The sequence below is a fragment of the Pinus tabuliformis genome, chromosome X (assembly GCF_031772625.1).
Source record: "Pinus tabuliformis cultivar Carrire ecotype Pingquan chromosome X, CPIR1, whole genome shotgun sequence".
In the NCBI taxonomy this organism is placed as follows: domain Eukaryota; kingdom Viridiplantae; phylum Streptophyta; class Pinopsida; order Pinales; family Pinaceae; genus Pinus; species Pinus tabuliformis.
The window spans coordinates 364,020,648-364,037,191 of NC_142308.1; positions in this window are offsets into that span (position 1 = coordinate 364,020,648).

Genomic DNA, 16,544 nt, shown 5'->3' on the forward strand with positions numbered 1-16,544 from the left:
GCCTTATAGGTCAGAGTGTTGTTGTCTACTTAGATGATGTCACTATATTTTCTAAGAAAAGGTCAAATCATGTACATCATCTAAAGCAGATATTTGAGCAGTGTCAAAAGTATAGAATTTCTCTGAATCCCAAGAAGAGCATCTTTGGTGTGTCCGAAGGGATCCTGCTAGGGCACATCATAGCAAAGAGTGGTATCAAGATTGACCCTAAGAGGGTCAAGGCTATCACACATATTCCGTTCCTGGTGAATAAGAAAGCCATGCATTCTTTCTTAGGGAAAATCAATTTCCTCAGAAAATTCATCTTTGATTACGCACAGATAGTTAAACCCATACAGGAGATGGTTAAGAAAGATGTAGTATATAAGTGGGACAAACGGGAGAAAGACGCTTTTGCTTGGATTGAATATGCTAGTGTCAATGCGCCCGTACTTTCCATTCCAGATTACGGTAAGGATATCTTGCTCTATACATTTGCTTCAGATTTATCGATTGTCGCTGTATTAACTCATAAGGAAAATGAAGGAAATGAGTGGCCTATCTCTTTTATGAGTGCTAGTCTACAAGGACCATAATTAAATTACCCTACCATTGATAAACAAGCATATGCAATATATAAGGCAATGAAGTATTTCAGGCCCTACTTATTGAAAGCTCACACCACTATATTCATAACTCACCCAGCAATAAGAACGCTACTTGTGCAACAAGAGCTAAGTGAGAAGAGAGCTATTTGGGTGACCTGTCTTCAAGAATATGACCTAGAGATCAAACCAATTCATACTATAAAGGGTCACAACTTATGCAGAATAGCTACTGAAGCAAAGGATTCTCTTGGACAAGATCTCTTAGGATTGGAGCAGGAAATTGAAATGTACACTATTGATCGCATTCCTAAGTCCACATCCACAACGCCCTGATATGCAAAGTTACGATAGTTTTAGGAACATGGCACCTTGCCCTTGCACTTATCAAGTGAACAAAAAAGGGCAATCCACTTAAAGGCTTTATCATACCAACTAGTCCATGGAGTGCTTTTACGAAAGCACCATAATGGAGTTTTGTTAAGGTGCCTTGAACTACAAGATACGAAGAAGGTTTTGAAGGATCTACATGATGGATTGGTAGGTGGCCACTATGCGGGTGACAATGCAATGCACAAAGTCATGAGGGTTGGTTATTATTGGCCCACTCTTTTTAAGGACGCTCACGTCTATGTCTGTAAGTGCCAAGCTTGTCAAAAATGTGTCAATCGTGATCAAAGGCCAACCACCCCACTGCTCCCAGTTGTAGTCGAAGAATCATTCCAATAGTGGGGCCTTGATGTTATCAAAGAGATTCTTCCACACTTGCCAAAGCAATATCGATATATCATCACAGCTACTGATTATTTCACCCTGTGGTCGGAAGCAGTTCCACTCAGATAAGTAAATGACTAGGAAGTCATTCATTTTATATAGCAAAACATCATCACTAGGTTTAGCGTTCCTAGATCACTTGTCTTTAATAATGCAACCTACTTCTCATCATTAAAAAATTATGAGTTTGCATTAGAAAACATGATTGTTCTCAAGCATGTATTTAATTATTATCCCTAGGGAAATGGTCTAGCTGAATCCACAAATAAAAATCTTATTCACATCATTTAGAACACCATTTTATTTGAAAAGAAGCGCTGGCATACTGCTTTGACTAATGTTCTTTGGGCCGACCATGTTACCCCTAAGCCTTCTCTGAGAACCTTGCCATTACTTTATGGTGTATGGTAAAGAAGTTATCTTGCCTCTGAACCTGTACCTTCTAGCCTTGCAATCCTCTGAGGAGTCACGAGGTAAACCTTGCCTAGTGATTCAGAACAAGGTAGACACTTTACTAAAACTCGAGGAATATCGGCTCAAAGCCAAGGACTGGTTTTCCATTCATCAAAATCGTATAAAGTGATGGTTTGATAGAAAATTTGCAAGGGCAAAGAGATTTGATGTGGGCGACCTAATTCTGACATGGGATAAACACCATGAAGACAAAGGTAAACATACAAAGTTTCAGCAATTTTGGATTGGACCATTTACAGTTGAAGAGAAAATCAGACACAATGTAATGTCCTTCTGAAATTAAATTGTTACAGGTTTATTTATTCTACAATTTCAACAATTTTGGAGGCCATGGAACCCATGTGATTTTTAGAAAAGACTTAGGAAGGAAAAAGGGGCCAAAATGTTTTGTTGGCATAGCGTGGGGGCAAACCCACATGAGGAAATACGCACCACCTTATAGGGAAGTGTTGAGCCCTGATTTCGTTCATTTTTTATAATGTTTCTAAGGCCTTGTTTCCCCCTTTAGAACTCTTTTTGACCCTTAATAACTCTATGTTTTTCCATATTATATGTGTTTTGACCAAAAGAGTGTTGTGAGCTTTAAGGCATGCAAATCATTTTAAAAAGTATCATTTCACTTTATTCTTGAGTATTTTTTAAGCTAAATGTTACCTAATCGAATTATGTACAATTTCAAGGGTGTTGACCGAATCTTATGCAGACCAACTATCTTCCGAATCGGTTCCGCAATTTCCTGCAGACATCCTGCGATTTCCTGTAGGATCGTTGATTTCCAATAACCGCTCTGATTTCCTGCAGTGATCTCGATGGTTGAGTATGTTTCGGTCAGCCTCGAGGAGAACGAAAACATGGGTTGTGTTAAGAAATTTGCTTACATGGATGTTGTCTTATTGGCTGCCTCAAAACTGCCACCGAAACCACCTAGACCTTCAGTCTTCTCATAGATGGTAGTATTGGGAAATAGCTCTAGCAAATCAATGAGATCAATTTGATCTATGCTTTTAGTCATGGATCAAACTCAGCATGTCTATTTTTATTACCTTTTCCAATTATTGTTAGCAACAATTGCAGTATGTTAGTTTTCCTAATTCGGGCAAGTTTATGCCTCTGCACTTGTATAAATACTTTTATGTTTCATTTACAAGGAGAGGGGATATACCAGACTTTTGTATCATTGTAATATTTGTTCAAATTGATATAAAATTCCATGTTTTGTTGATCTCGCTATGTAAACTCCTTTAGTAGTTGAAGGGGTTGTGAGTAAGGGAGGGCCCACTTTATTCACAACTCCAGTAGTTGCAGATTTGTGTCTCCTTTAATTATTTTGATGACTTGATAGAATTATTACATAGCTTTTGTTCCTCTTTTCTAATTTGTAGTAGCACATGTATGATGGTTAAATGGTAAAGCTTATTTGATTAATATGTTTGGAGTTATTTAATCAAGCTTTAATTTACATTGTGAAATGTTAAATTGGTTGAATTGTTGTTTGATTGATCCATTATCATTTTCTAATCAACATCAGCAATTTTAGGTGTTGTAGAGGGATGATTAAATCTGCTCCATAGACTTTGCTACTAAGTGTTGATGAGGAAAAGAGATACTGAAGTTGTGAGTGTGTGTTTTTGTTTGGAAAAACACTTAAAGTATTAGCCTGCATATATTTTGTGCATCATCTCATAAGGTTACCTACCCCTAGTTGATGATTTATGTCATTCAAATTATAAATCTATAATTTGCCCAAACATTTTGGCATCGTTGTTTGGGAGGTGCTAAGGGATGATACTGGAAATTTTTTATTTTTTATTTATTTATTTATTTTTGCCGCCAGGATAGGGGGAGGCGAAGTGGTAAGACGTAGGGTAAGGCCTACGCACTTGAACAAATCAGAATTCACTAAAGCCATGTCCTGATTGTTTGGTAAGTAGAAGTTTTGAATTTTTTATAAATGGGGGCCAATATAAATTTAAAAATATTTTTAGTGGTGGTGTGAGCACCACTTCGTTCACTAGTAAACTGGCAAGGAAAAAGAAGTTTGTAAAGAACAAGGCAAAGGAGTTAGGGGAATCTGAACCAAGGACTAACAGTTCTGAACTGGGATCGACAACTGATCCTAAGAAAATCAATACCCCCATAGTAGGGAGGAACCCTTCTAACTGAGAATCCTCTATTGTTTCTCATCAATAATCTCCTCTTACTAGGGGGCATCATCTTTGCTTAGTGGTCAGCCTGAAGAGGAATTCCTCTTCAATCCTATTCAAGAGCTAGAGTTCCAGAGAGCTAACTCTAAAGGATATGTAGCTTACCAGGGTCCCACTCCCTTTTGGTTCGATATGGCTCATTTAGAGTGTACTGGTACTACGAATGGGAACTATCATGAGAAGGAAGAGGAACCATTTACATTCGAATTTCCTATCAAATATTTTGTTGGGGCCAGTAAGATGAAAAACATTCCTCCCTCTGCTTTGCCTATTTTTCGTGGTACCTCTAGTAAAGATCCCAATGCCTTCTTATTCGAGTTTGATGTATTGTGCAAGAGCTACGATTTATTCAAATGATCAAAAGCTTAAGTTGTTCCTTGCCACATTAAAAGATGTAGCTCTCAGATGGTTCATGGGACTGACTACAAATTCCATTTCGACATGAAGAAGGTGTTCCTGCAAAAAATGTATCAGGATTGTTGTAAAACTAGTGACATGAGAGAATAAATCTTTGGCATGCTCCAGAAGGAGGAGGAAACCCTGGAAGACTTCCTGGAAAGGTTCCAGTATAATTTGCAAAGATCCAAGATGAACCAGTTGAACAAGGAAACCCCGAGAACTATTTTGCTAAGGGCCATAAGACCAGAATCTCTCGAGGTTTTGAACTTAATAGGAGAAGGTGATGTATCAAAATTGAGTTATGATGATGTGTGCGAGTTGTGTCGACGATATTTGAGGGGAAATTCTAAGGTTGGGAGAGGATCAAGAGATACTTCTTCCATATTCACTAAATCAGTTACAGTGGCTAGGGTAACCTGAGCTGAAATGGGAAATTTATTCGAAAATTTTAAAATTGTCATTCTTAGCACTTTGTCTTCACAGTTAGATGTTTTGCAAGCTAAGAAGAAGCATGAGGAAGTGGAGAAAGCCCTGGTTGTGTTCTTCTCCGAGTGTAGAAAAAAACATCCCTTGAGGGAATGTCATGTAGACAGTATAGAGGTATACTGAATTTGTCAATGTCCTTCTCTTCTAGAGATTAAAGCAACATATCTAGCAGATCAGGAAGCTATCAATGCACTTTATGTAATGCCACCTCAAAAACCATGGCAACCACGTCCTACAGGTATGTCACAACAACATTTTCAATTTCCTTATGCCTAGAATCAGATGTGGAACATTCCAATGCCTTGGCAGCCCTGTCCTCCACAACAACCTTGGCAGGGAAATTTTCCTTACCCTGTTGCACCAAATTATCCCCCTCAAAACTTTTATTCACCACAACCCATACCACAACAAATGGTTCAACCACAACAACAACAACTTTAGTTGCCTACCCCACCAAATCAACCACGTCCCACACAACTTCCTACCCAGCTAGTATCCAATCCCAACAATAAAGCCATCCAATCTACTCACAATATTGGAGTGGCCACTTATTCCACTTTTCCTACCTACTGTATTACACCACAGCCTCTGCAGGAAAATTCTATTCCTGTGCTGCAAGAATTTCTTGTGTCGCTGCATGAAATTAGACTCAGATCAGGAAAAGTGGTGACTCGGCCCAGAAAAATTGAAGAGATTATAGAGGAAGACACTTTGGATACACTTGAAGTAGAAAACACACCAGAACTAGCATAACAAACCATTCCAAAGTCACAAGAACCTTCCTCGTCCCATATTGTCCAACCTCCTTTTCCAAAGAGGTTGGAGATGAAAATAAAACAGCTTGAGTTCGATCTTGTGTCTAAACTGAGAAATGTATGCATTAAGATCTCGTTACCACAAGCAATTAAGGATATCCCAATTTATGCCAAAACAGTGAGGGAGCTATGCACTAAGAAACTAGGGAGATAGAAGAAGGAACCTTATACAATTCAAATAGGTGGGAAACTTGCAAGTCTTATGTCCATCGGATTTGCTACTGAGAAATATGAAGACCCTCGAAGCCCTATGGCTACCACCTTTATCAATGGGCATCTGATAAGAAACACTCTAATCGATTTAGGTGCAGCCATAAATGTGATGAAAATGGAGACATTATCTCACATAGGATCTTTTGACTTGCTTCCTACTCCTACCATGTTAGAATTATTAGACAGGTCTAAGGTAAAGCCAAAGGGTGTATTAGAAGACATTGTCATTTCACTGGATTCTTAGGAGTACCCTGCAAATTTTTATGTTCTTCAACATAAGACCAACTAGGGAGGGAATCATTTGATCTTGGGGAGACCTTGGTTAGCTATGGAAGATGACTACATAGGGTGTAGGTCTGGAAACATGACCATCACTCATGGAGCTGAAATTAAACACATAAACCTATACCCCCTGCCAAACCCCTCTTAAAATCAAAAAATACTTATTGGGATGATGAAGAACATAATTCATAAATTATTCACCCAGTGTTGACTATAGCCCAAACCATGAGCATTAAGGAAAACACAGAGGAAAATTTGATAAATTGTTAGATTTCCAATCCTGATTTTTTACAGCATTTAGAAGGGCATTCTAGTCCTAATATATATATCTTTACTGGCCTACAGAACTTTTATAAATATAGTACAACAACTGAATTACATTCAACCCTCTTATGTGTATTCCCTATGTATTCAATGACTGAATGTGGAGGTAAGGTAATTGAATTTTTTCTGGAAAAAACTCTAAATATCAATTTTGCCTTGACTCCTAAATAGGAAAAACAATTAATTCAGACATTGAAACACTTTTCAGATACCTTTGCTTGGGAATATACAGACATGAGGGATATTCACCCAAACACATGCATTCATCATATCTACATAGAGGGAGATGTCACGCCTACGAGACAACCACAAAGAAGAATGAACCCCGCTTTAAGAGAAATTGTAAAAAATGAATTGTAGAAATTGTTAAATGTAGGGTTCGTTTATCCTATTTTAGACAGCCAGTGGGTATCCCCACTGGTTATCGTCCCTAAAAAGAATGGTAAATGGCGAGTGTGTGTAGATTATAGGGAACTAAACAAAGCTACATTAAAATATCACTTTCCCTTGCCTTTTATAGACTAAGTGTTGGACACTTTAGTAGGGGAGAAGTATTTTTCTTTCCTAGATGGGTTCAACAGATACAATCAAATTAGGATAGCTCCAGAGGACCAAGAGAAGATGACATTCGCATGTCCCTATGGTACATATGCATATAAGGTACTACCATTTGGTTTATGCAATGCACCAGCCACATTTCAAAGGGCAATACTTGGTATTTTCTCTGATCTTTTGCATGATTGTGTAGAGGTTTACATGGACGATTTTACAGTAATGGGTGATACTTTTGAAGAAGCTTTACATAATCTTAGGAGAGTTTTGTAGAGATGTAGAGAAACTAATCTTTCATTGAGTAATGAAAAATGTTTTATGATTATGACTGAGGGTATTGTTTTGGGTCATCATGTTTCTGCTGCAGGAATTAAAGTTGATCCGGCTAAGATCGAAGTAATTGAAAAGTTGCCCCCACCAACTAGTCAAAAGGGAGTTCGAAGTTTCCTTGGACATGCAGGCTACTACAAAAGGTTTGTTGAGAATTTTACAAAGGTAGCCTCGCCATTGTTTAAATTATTGACTAAAGAATCTGAATTTCATTGGAGTGATGAGTGTCAAGCTGCATTTGATACACTTAAGGAAAAGCTTTCTTCAGCACCTGTCTTGAGAGGTCTAGATTGGAAATTGCCCTTTCATATTTCCATTGATGCCTCTGATTCAACTATAGGAGCGGTATTGGGCCAAAAGGAAAATCTCATAACCCATGCTATCTATTTTGTTAGTAAAAATTTAACTCCTGCAGAACTGAATTACATTGTAACTGAGAAAGAGTTCCTTGTTGTAATTTATGCTATTAATAAGTTTAGACATTACATCACTGGTTACGAAGTTTTTTTACATACTAATCATTCTGCTATTCGATATCTCATGAATAAACCAGTCACTAATAGCAGGATTACTGGGTGGCTTTTGTCGTTGCAGGAATTTGACATCACGGTATTGGACAGGCCGGGAAAAGAAAATCAAGTAGTTGATTTCCTATCTAGGCTCAACCATGCAAGTGAGGATGTTCTTGTTAATGATAGCTTTCCTAATGAGAATTTGTTTGCTATTTCTGTCAAAACACCTTGGTTTGCAGATATGGCCAATTACCTTGCTATAGGAAAGTTACCACCCTACTTCTCATCTAGTCAAAAAAAGAGAATTATTAGAAAAAGTGTTGATTACTCTTAGATAAAAGGAGACCTATTTTCAACGGACCTGATTTGATTATTCGCAGGTGTGTCAGAGAGGATGAGATATATGATATCTTGAGAGCTTGTCACGATGAACCCTGTGGAGGAAATTTCACAAATAAGTGGACAACCTATAAGATCCTCCACTCAGGTTACTACTGGCCAAGTCTTTTCAAAGATGCAAAGGAGTATGTTTGTAAATGTGATAGCTGCTAGAGAATAGGGTGACCTGTTCAAGCGGATGAAATGCCTTTGCAAACACAAGTTCTCATAGAACCATTCGAGAGGTGGGCTCTTGATTTTGTAGGTCCCATCAATCTTATGTCCAAAGGTAAGAAGTATATTTTAGTTTGTAATGATTATGTTATGAAGTTGGTGGAAGCGAGAGCACTACCTAGAGCAATGAAGAAAGCAGTGGTAGATTTTTATTTTTTTTCTTCTTCTATTTTTGTAAGATTTGGGGTAACAAGGGAAATTGTTACTAATCACGGTACTCAGTTTGTGTCAAAGCTTGTGCAGGGAATTGTACAAAAATATCAGATTATTCATCAGAATTCCACTCCATATCATCCACAGGCCAATGGGTAGGTGGAATCAACCAATAAGGTGTTGGAGACAATCCTGACTAAGACGGTGTAATTACATAAGAAGGATTGGTCTGATCGACTTCCCGAAGCATTATGGGCCTACAGGATCACATGGAGAAACACCACCGACTTTTCTCTGTATGAATTGGTGTATGGAAAACAAGTTTTACTGTTAATTGAATTTCAGATTAGAACTTTTAAGATGACAGCATATTTGTGCATAGACCTTAATGAAGCACAACAATAGAGAATACTGCAGCTTAATGAGTTGTACGAGATTAGGCATGATGCTTTTTAGCACACTGATCTAATCCAATAACAACAGGCTAAATGGCACGAAAAATACATTAAGAAAAAGCAATTCAAAGAGGGAGACTAGGCATTGCTGTTTGATTCAAAATTTAAGAATTTTAAAGGGAAATTTAACACACATTGGCTTGGTCCCTATGAAATTGAGAAAGTTTTTGATAATGGATTTGTTCGGGTTAAAACAATTGATGATGGAAATGTTACCTTGTTGTTGAATGGGTACAAACTCAAGCTATATCAGAAGCCCCAATCTAAGGAGGAATTTGTGGAAGAGATTGTGAAGAAGAAAGAGTTGGAAATGGTGGGAAAGGGAGTCATTCCTTTCACTACCTCTTCTTGATTTTATGCCATAATAAACTGAGCTTACTTTGTTCCTTCTCGTGCTCAGTAAACCATGAGAGGAATGTCTATTGGGTATAGGTTTATTCCTTTTTCCAGCCCCAATGGACTAATTACGGAAAAGGAGCCCCCTTAGAGTCTTCTTTTTCAGTATTTCAGACTCTCTAAAATTGAATCTAGTGAGCATGAACCGCCCCGGGCTCGTTAAAATCACATGACAGTAGACCCTTCGAGATCCTCAAAATAAATTCTATCTTTTAGTTAATTTTTGGTTTGCTCATGTTGGACTGATGTGGGATCTCTTAAGGCCCTCCTTCCAACAATCTTGGCCCATCGACATCAACAAATTATCTGGGTTCAAGATTAGAGACTTTTGATGCCTTGAAGCTTGTATACCTTAATGACAGGCTATCTCGTCAACAACAATGGAGATTCATCATGGCTCCTTGACTACTGGATCCTATAGGGGGTTCGACAACAACTCATACATTCACACCTGATAGGATGCATCAGATCTACCTTGGTCCTCACTCTCATTAATGGCGATGGACCTTGCGTTGGTTAATAACTAACCTTAATGGATGGTAATCCAACAAGATTACTACACATTCAAGCTCAACAACTATATTCATGTGCAGTAAATTGTACAAGAAAAGGGGAGAACATGATTTCCTGTAGAGAAGTTCAACAATTGCATTTCCTGCAGCAAATCACTCATTTCCTGAAGAACGAATTTCACGCAGAACATTATCTTAAAGAATTTGGCAAGTACTGAACATCTTCATCATTAGCTGAGGCCATGTAACTACACGATCTTGCATATGATATGGTTTCAAAGTGGTTTATTATTCCAAAGCAAGTGCAGTCGTCACCCAAGGTACTCGACTGTTGTAAGGTAAGATCGAGCAAGTACGTTTGGCATCAGAATACTTAAGGTAAAAAGGTAATGATACGAAATTTTTGAATTTGCATGAGTACGAGTCATGGCCACCCTCGCGGAATAAGGTGGCTATGAGCCGTTTGTATCATAACGTGAGTTCCCATTCCCGATTATTATTCTGATGTGTACATCGATTATCTTCCCAACACTTATCTCGCAGAACGGATCATGATGGCAATCATGATCATGTTTCACGTCATTCGAAGTTGCCTCATTACCCTACACCTTTCTTAAATTAAACCATTCTTGTTCTTTTCGGGTTGTGAATTATCTTGCTTGGTCTTAGAAGCATATCAGCGAACTGGATCGAACTCTACTCTCTCCCACTCTTAGCTACCATTGAAAATGCGGTCCTCCATGAGGTTCGACCTCAGGGTCCTGCATTACTGGATGCTTACCCACAGAGTAAGGCAAGGTTGGAGAAGGCAGGATGGTTGCCTCTATTCCTAAAGTTTAGCGGGCATAACTCAGAGGTGACGAAGTCTTTTTCTCTAAACTTAAATGGTGATAAAGCGCAAGTGGGTAATGTTAAGTTCATATTGATGGAGGAGTTGGTAGCCCAAACTTATGGAATTCCACATGAAGGAGAGTGATGGTTTGAAAACCAATGATTCAACAAGGACATTTGCTCACCCTTATTGAGAAAAGAGCATGCAAACCCGGACTGGAGCAAGGGGATTCCGCAGGATTACCTTAGAAGTACCAACGTCTCTTATTTCTCATGCAGAAGTATATCACCTGTGAAGGTCATTTTGGGTTAGCTTTCCTGTTTCATACTCGTCTCCTTGACCATTTCCGAGACAAACCTTTGAATTTACGATATTATCTTAGAATGTCTGTTGAAGATGGCTACTTCTACCAAGGAGAGGGCATCACATAGAGAGGAAAACCTCTATCATCACGGTCTTGTCAAAATTATCACGATGGAGGTTTTGAAGAAACAAAACAAAACATGGAAAGAGTTTTTGGTAGAGAATTACTTTGTGGATGACGAGAAGGAGCTCGATTTACCAGAAACCAAAGAGGTAGAACTAGTAGAGAAGTCGAGAAAGAAACCCTGGACCCATGGTCATTTGACAGAGGAGGTTAAGAAAGATGAGGAAGTGGTGGTAGTCGGGGAAACTGTAGGGAAGAAGCCTAAGCCGTCAAAGGGTACCTCTGCTCCTACTAGGCATTTTATGAGAAGCCAAGCGACGAAGCTGGAGATAAAGGAAACTACAGAGGAGGGGGTACAACAAATTAAAACTGATAAGAAGGATAAGAAGCCTCGAGACTTGTCTAAGGGGAAGCAAGTGAAGATTGAATCAACTGCATTCATTGACAAAGAAGAATGGGAGGTTGCGTCTTTCCAATACCCACAAGTGCAGGAAAGTGGGGATAAAACATGCGAAGATTGCCGAGAGCGGGAGGAACCAAGTCTGCCTCAGTCCTCTCAAGGGAAAGAGGGGGATGAGGGAACTTCTAAGAAAAAAGAAGTCCCTAAAGGAGATGGAGGAAGCTATCAATGAGCTCACTGTGTCTGAATGGGTTCTTCGGAAGGAAAACGAAACTATAAAGGAAAACAACCTACAACTGTAGAAAGAAATGGATGGATGGAAAGAGAAGCGTCATAAGGCATGCCGAGTCATGAAGAAAAACTAGGTTCAGATTGAGCACCTGTAGAAGGAGAATGAAGAATATCGAAGTAAGGTTCATAAATTTGAGTCCAACAGGGAGTAATTGGATCACCTGGCCGCAGTAGCTGCAGCGCAGGGTAAAGAGTGAATTTTCCTTCGGATTTGCAACATTTTTGCTTGCATAGGGGACATGCAAGGAGCTGGGTTTGGGGGAGATGTTGGGGCCTGATTTTGTTCATTTTTTATAATGTTTCTAAGGCCTTGCTTCCCCCTTTAGAAATCATTTTGACCCTTAATAACTTTCTTTTTGCCATACTATATGTGTTTTGCCCAAGAGGATGTTGTGAGATTTAAGGTATGCAAATCATTTTAAAAAGTATAATTTCACTTTATTCTTGATTATTTTTGAAGCTAAACGTTACCTAATCGAATTATCTACAATTTCAAGGGTGTTGACCGAATCTTATGCAGACCAACTATCTTCCGAAGCGGTTCCGCGTTTTCCTGCAGACATCTCACGATTTCTTGTAGATACGTTGATTTCCTGTAACCGCTCCGATTTCCTGCAGTGATCTCGATGGTTGAGTATGTTTTGATAAGGCTCAAGGAGAACGAAAACATGGGTTATGTCGAGAAATTCACTTACATGGATGTTGTCCTATTAGCTGCCTCAAAACTGCCACCGAAACCGCCTAGACCTTCAATCCTCTCATAGATGGTCGTATTGGGAAATAGCTCTAGTAACTCAACGAGATCAATTTGATCCATACTTTCAGTCATGGATCAAACTCAACATGTCTATTTTTATTATCTTTTCCAGTTATTGTTAGCAACAATTGCAATATGTTAGTTTTTCTAATTCGGGCAAGTTTATGCCTCTGCACTTGTATAAATACTTTTATGTTTCATTTATAAGGAGAGGGGGATATACCAGACTTTTGTATCATTGTAATATCTGTCCATATTAATATAAAATTCCATGTTCTGTTGATCTCACTGTGTAAACTCCTTTAGTAGTTGAAGGGGTTGTGAGTAAGGGAGGGCCCCCTTTACTCACAACTCCAGTAGTTGCAGATTTGTTTCTTCTTTAATTATTTTCATGAATTGATAGAATTATTACACAACTTTTGTTCCTCTTTTCTAATTTGTAGCAACACATGTATGATGGTTAAATGGTAAAGCTTATTTGATGAATATGTTTGGAGCTATTTGATCAAGATTTAATTTACATTGCGAAATGTTGAATTGGTTGATTTGTTGTTTGATTGATCCATTATCTTTTTCTGATCAGCATCAACAATTTTAGGTGTTGTAGAGGGATGATTAAATCCGCTCCATAGCCTTTGCTGCTAAGTGTTGATGACGAAAAGAGACATCGAAGCTGTGTGTGTGTGTAGTTTTGTTTGGAAAAACACTTAAAGTATTAGACTACATATATTTTGCACAGCGTCTCATAAGGTTACCTACCCCTGGTTGATGATTTATCTCTGTTAAATTATAAGTCTATAATTTACCCAAACAGGAACTTCAAATGACTAAGGAGGGAAAGTCGAATTGCTAGTTGGAGGGGGGCCAGAAGGGAAAAGAGGCCCACAAATTATAAATAAAGGAGGCCCAGCCTCATTTGGTATATTTCAACATGTTGAACTTAATCTTAGTTGCTCAAGCTGCTTAGCTGGGTTACTGTGTTGTTTAACACACGAGTGTCTCTGAGCGGAGATCTCAACCCTTGCTTAGGTGGACTTCGAGTGCTAGCCCTAGAAGGGAGTTCTTCTTCATCTCAGTTCGTAGCAACAACATGGAGACAAGTTACAATAGTTGTAAGTCAAGTACCAGCAACAAGGTGAGTAACAACAACACAGGGATTGCACAGTCATAGCGTGAGGCACTTCGGGAAGTTGGGGAGACAGGAGCATCCTTCATCACTTCCAGGAGTATAGAGGGTAGCTACAGATAAGAGGGCCATCCTACACGCAACTCTCATTTCATCACACGCAAGATTGCGTCATCTCCTCCATGACTGCGCAGTCATTGGAGTGAGACTGTTTGGGGAAACACCATTTGGGGGAGTTTGGAGCTAGGAGACCATTTGGAGGGTGATTTGAGGAGGATTGCTGGAGTTGGGAGAGTAGAGATTGATAGGATCAATCACAACAATAGAATTTGAAATTGGAGGAGGACCAAGCTGTGAAGGGTCAATTTTTGAAGGTTGGAACCAAGGGAAACTATTTTTGGGTTTTTCTGGGTTTTGGGCAAGGATCACACTCCTAATTTTATATAATTTTCTTGACATGTCTAAAGTGTCAAACAAGGGTCCCAACTCAGCTAGCACCTAGAGGAGCTAAAGGGAATTTGGGCCAAAATTTCGAGGTTAACAATTGGCCAATTCTTTCGTGGGTTATTTTGGGTATTTGGTGGAGAGGCCGGGGCTAATTTCCTGTAATTTTATGAGCACCGAAGGTAAGGTTTCCAACAAAATCTTTGCAGTAGACAACACAATTTCACAAGGGTAGCGCGGGCATCATTGCAGCAGTTATTTGTGCCATCTGGGCTTGACATATTACCACTTGGGCTTGATCACGCTTACCATTGAGGCAAGCCCAGGTGCACCACTTCCACATTATTGTACTTTTCTCCCATATTATAATAAAATGGCTCAGTTATTGGTTATTCCTGAACTTTTTATGGGTGTGCACTGAATGTTTCAATTTTATGGTGTTTTTTTTTTTATTGTTTGCTTTGCATAGCACTATTTTTCCTAGTTTGGAACATTACAGTGGTATAAGAGCATGATCTTGGCCCAACTATGGGAAATTAGCTAGAAGATCATGGAAGATTTAGATATGAGTGCACAGTGACAGGTGAAACCGGAGACAAACCCATGGCTCAAGGGAAATCCAGTATGCAGAAATTATGGGGTAGAATTCATTGGGACGATGAGAGGTTGGCCCAGTTGAGGAGGGTGACATACCAAACCCATATTCACCCTTACAATAGAGACGTTAGAGGTGAGTAGGATGTGGGGGTGCAACCATCTACATCATGTGGGGAAAGTCGACCAGATAAGGGCACTAGATCTCCTGAAAAGGAGCAGGCAAGACAGAGACAATTAGAGTGTGAGACTAGGGGCACTTTTGCTGGTCGAGACCTGGCTTTAGATGTCAGGAGCCTCAGGAGGAGGTTAAGCATGATGGTGAGAGCCCATAAGATGGTGAGGAGCACATCGATATATGCAGTGTGGCGCAAGAGTCACCTTTATGAGAGACCTCTTTGATAACCCCAATTAACACCTTGGTGGAGAGGATAGAGCCTACACACATAGAGCCATCTGTTGAGGGGTTGCCAACCATGGACGAGATGCCAACAATTGCTGAGGTATCTGGAGCTATGACCGAGTTTACAGGTGATAGATGCCCACAACAATTCCACCAGTTTCAGGTCGACCTTCTAGTATTGCAAAGGAAGATCATGTTAGTGTGTGAGGCTATTCTGCAGCAGAAGAGGAGCTGTAGGGCATGAAAGCGGTTTGTGCTAAGTCCATGGCCAAATTGACTTGTGTTGGGGAGTGGTTGGATTCCCTATTGGTACAAATAGAGTGCACATTGGGGCATGAGAGAAGCCCTCTTCGGGCATACATGGACGAGGTTGGAAACACTGTTAGGTTACCTTGTCCCATGGACAGAGAGAGACAGAGCTACCTAGTAAGATTTCATGTATTGACCAGGATAATGAGATGAGACAACTTGAGTTGCACAGGGTGCAACACCCACATGTTGGGGTTGTTCTATGTGCAGGAGTTCGTGCATTCAATCCCTCTCTTGGGGTTGGATGGCAAGAGATTCTGAGTTGGTACCCTGTGGAGTGGGTTATGGAGAGGGTGGTGGACCTGGGTGTAGCTCAGTAGGAGCTTCCAAGCACTGGGGATACCGGCAGCGCAGACTGGCATTGGGTTCCCGGTGGGACTACCTATCATTTCCCAAGTATTCCAATTGACTACCACTAGGATGGTATAGTTGACTTAGCAGTTGAGCATGCACATTCGCTAGGGGAGTCCTAGTTAGCAGCAGTGGCCAACCAGTTTATGCACAAACTCTTTTGGTTGTCTTGGTATGGCATTTGTACACAGGATCATTGGGTGATCAACATACTCTGGTAGGAGTTTGTCAGAGGAGGTGGCATTGGCAGGCCACTAGACGGTGCCTTGTATGGAGCTGGGGATTCTTTGCATTTGTGTGGGACACAGAGGAGCAGAGCAGTGGTGGCATCGTTGTTGACACCTAGGGATATTCACTTCTTGGGTCCCTTAAGGAGGACTTGGAGGGGAGGTCCCCTCATCGGAGAGCATGGTGATGCGACTGTGGAGATGATGATACGGGTTGGATGCGGGCCGACACATATGGACATAGCTTTAGGCCATCTCATTCAGGGAAGGGTAGGAGCACCTAGCGTGGAGAAACGATCTACATAT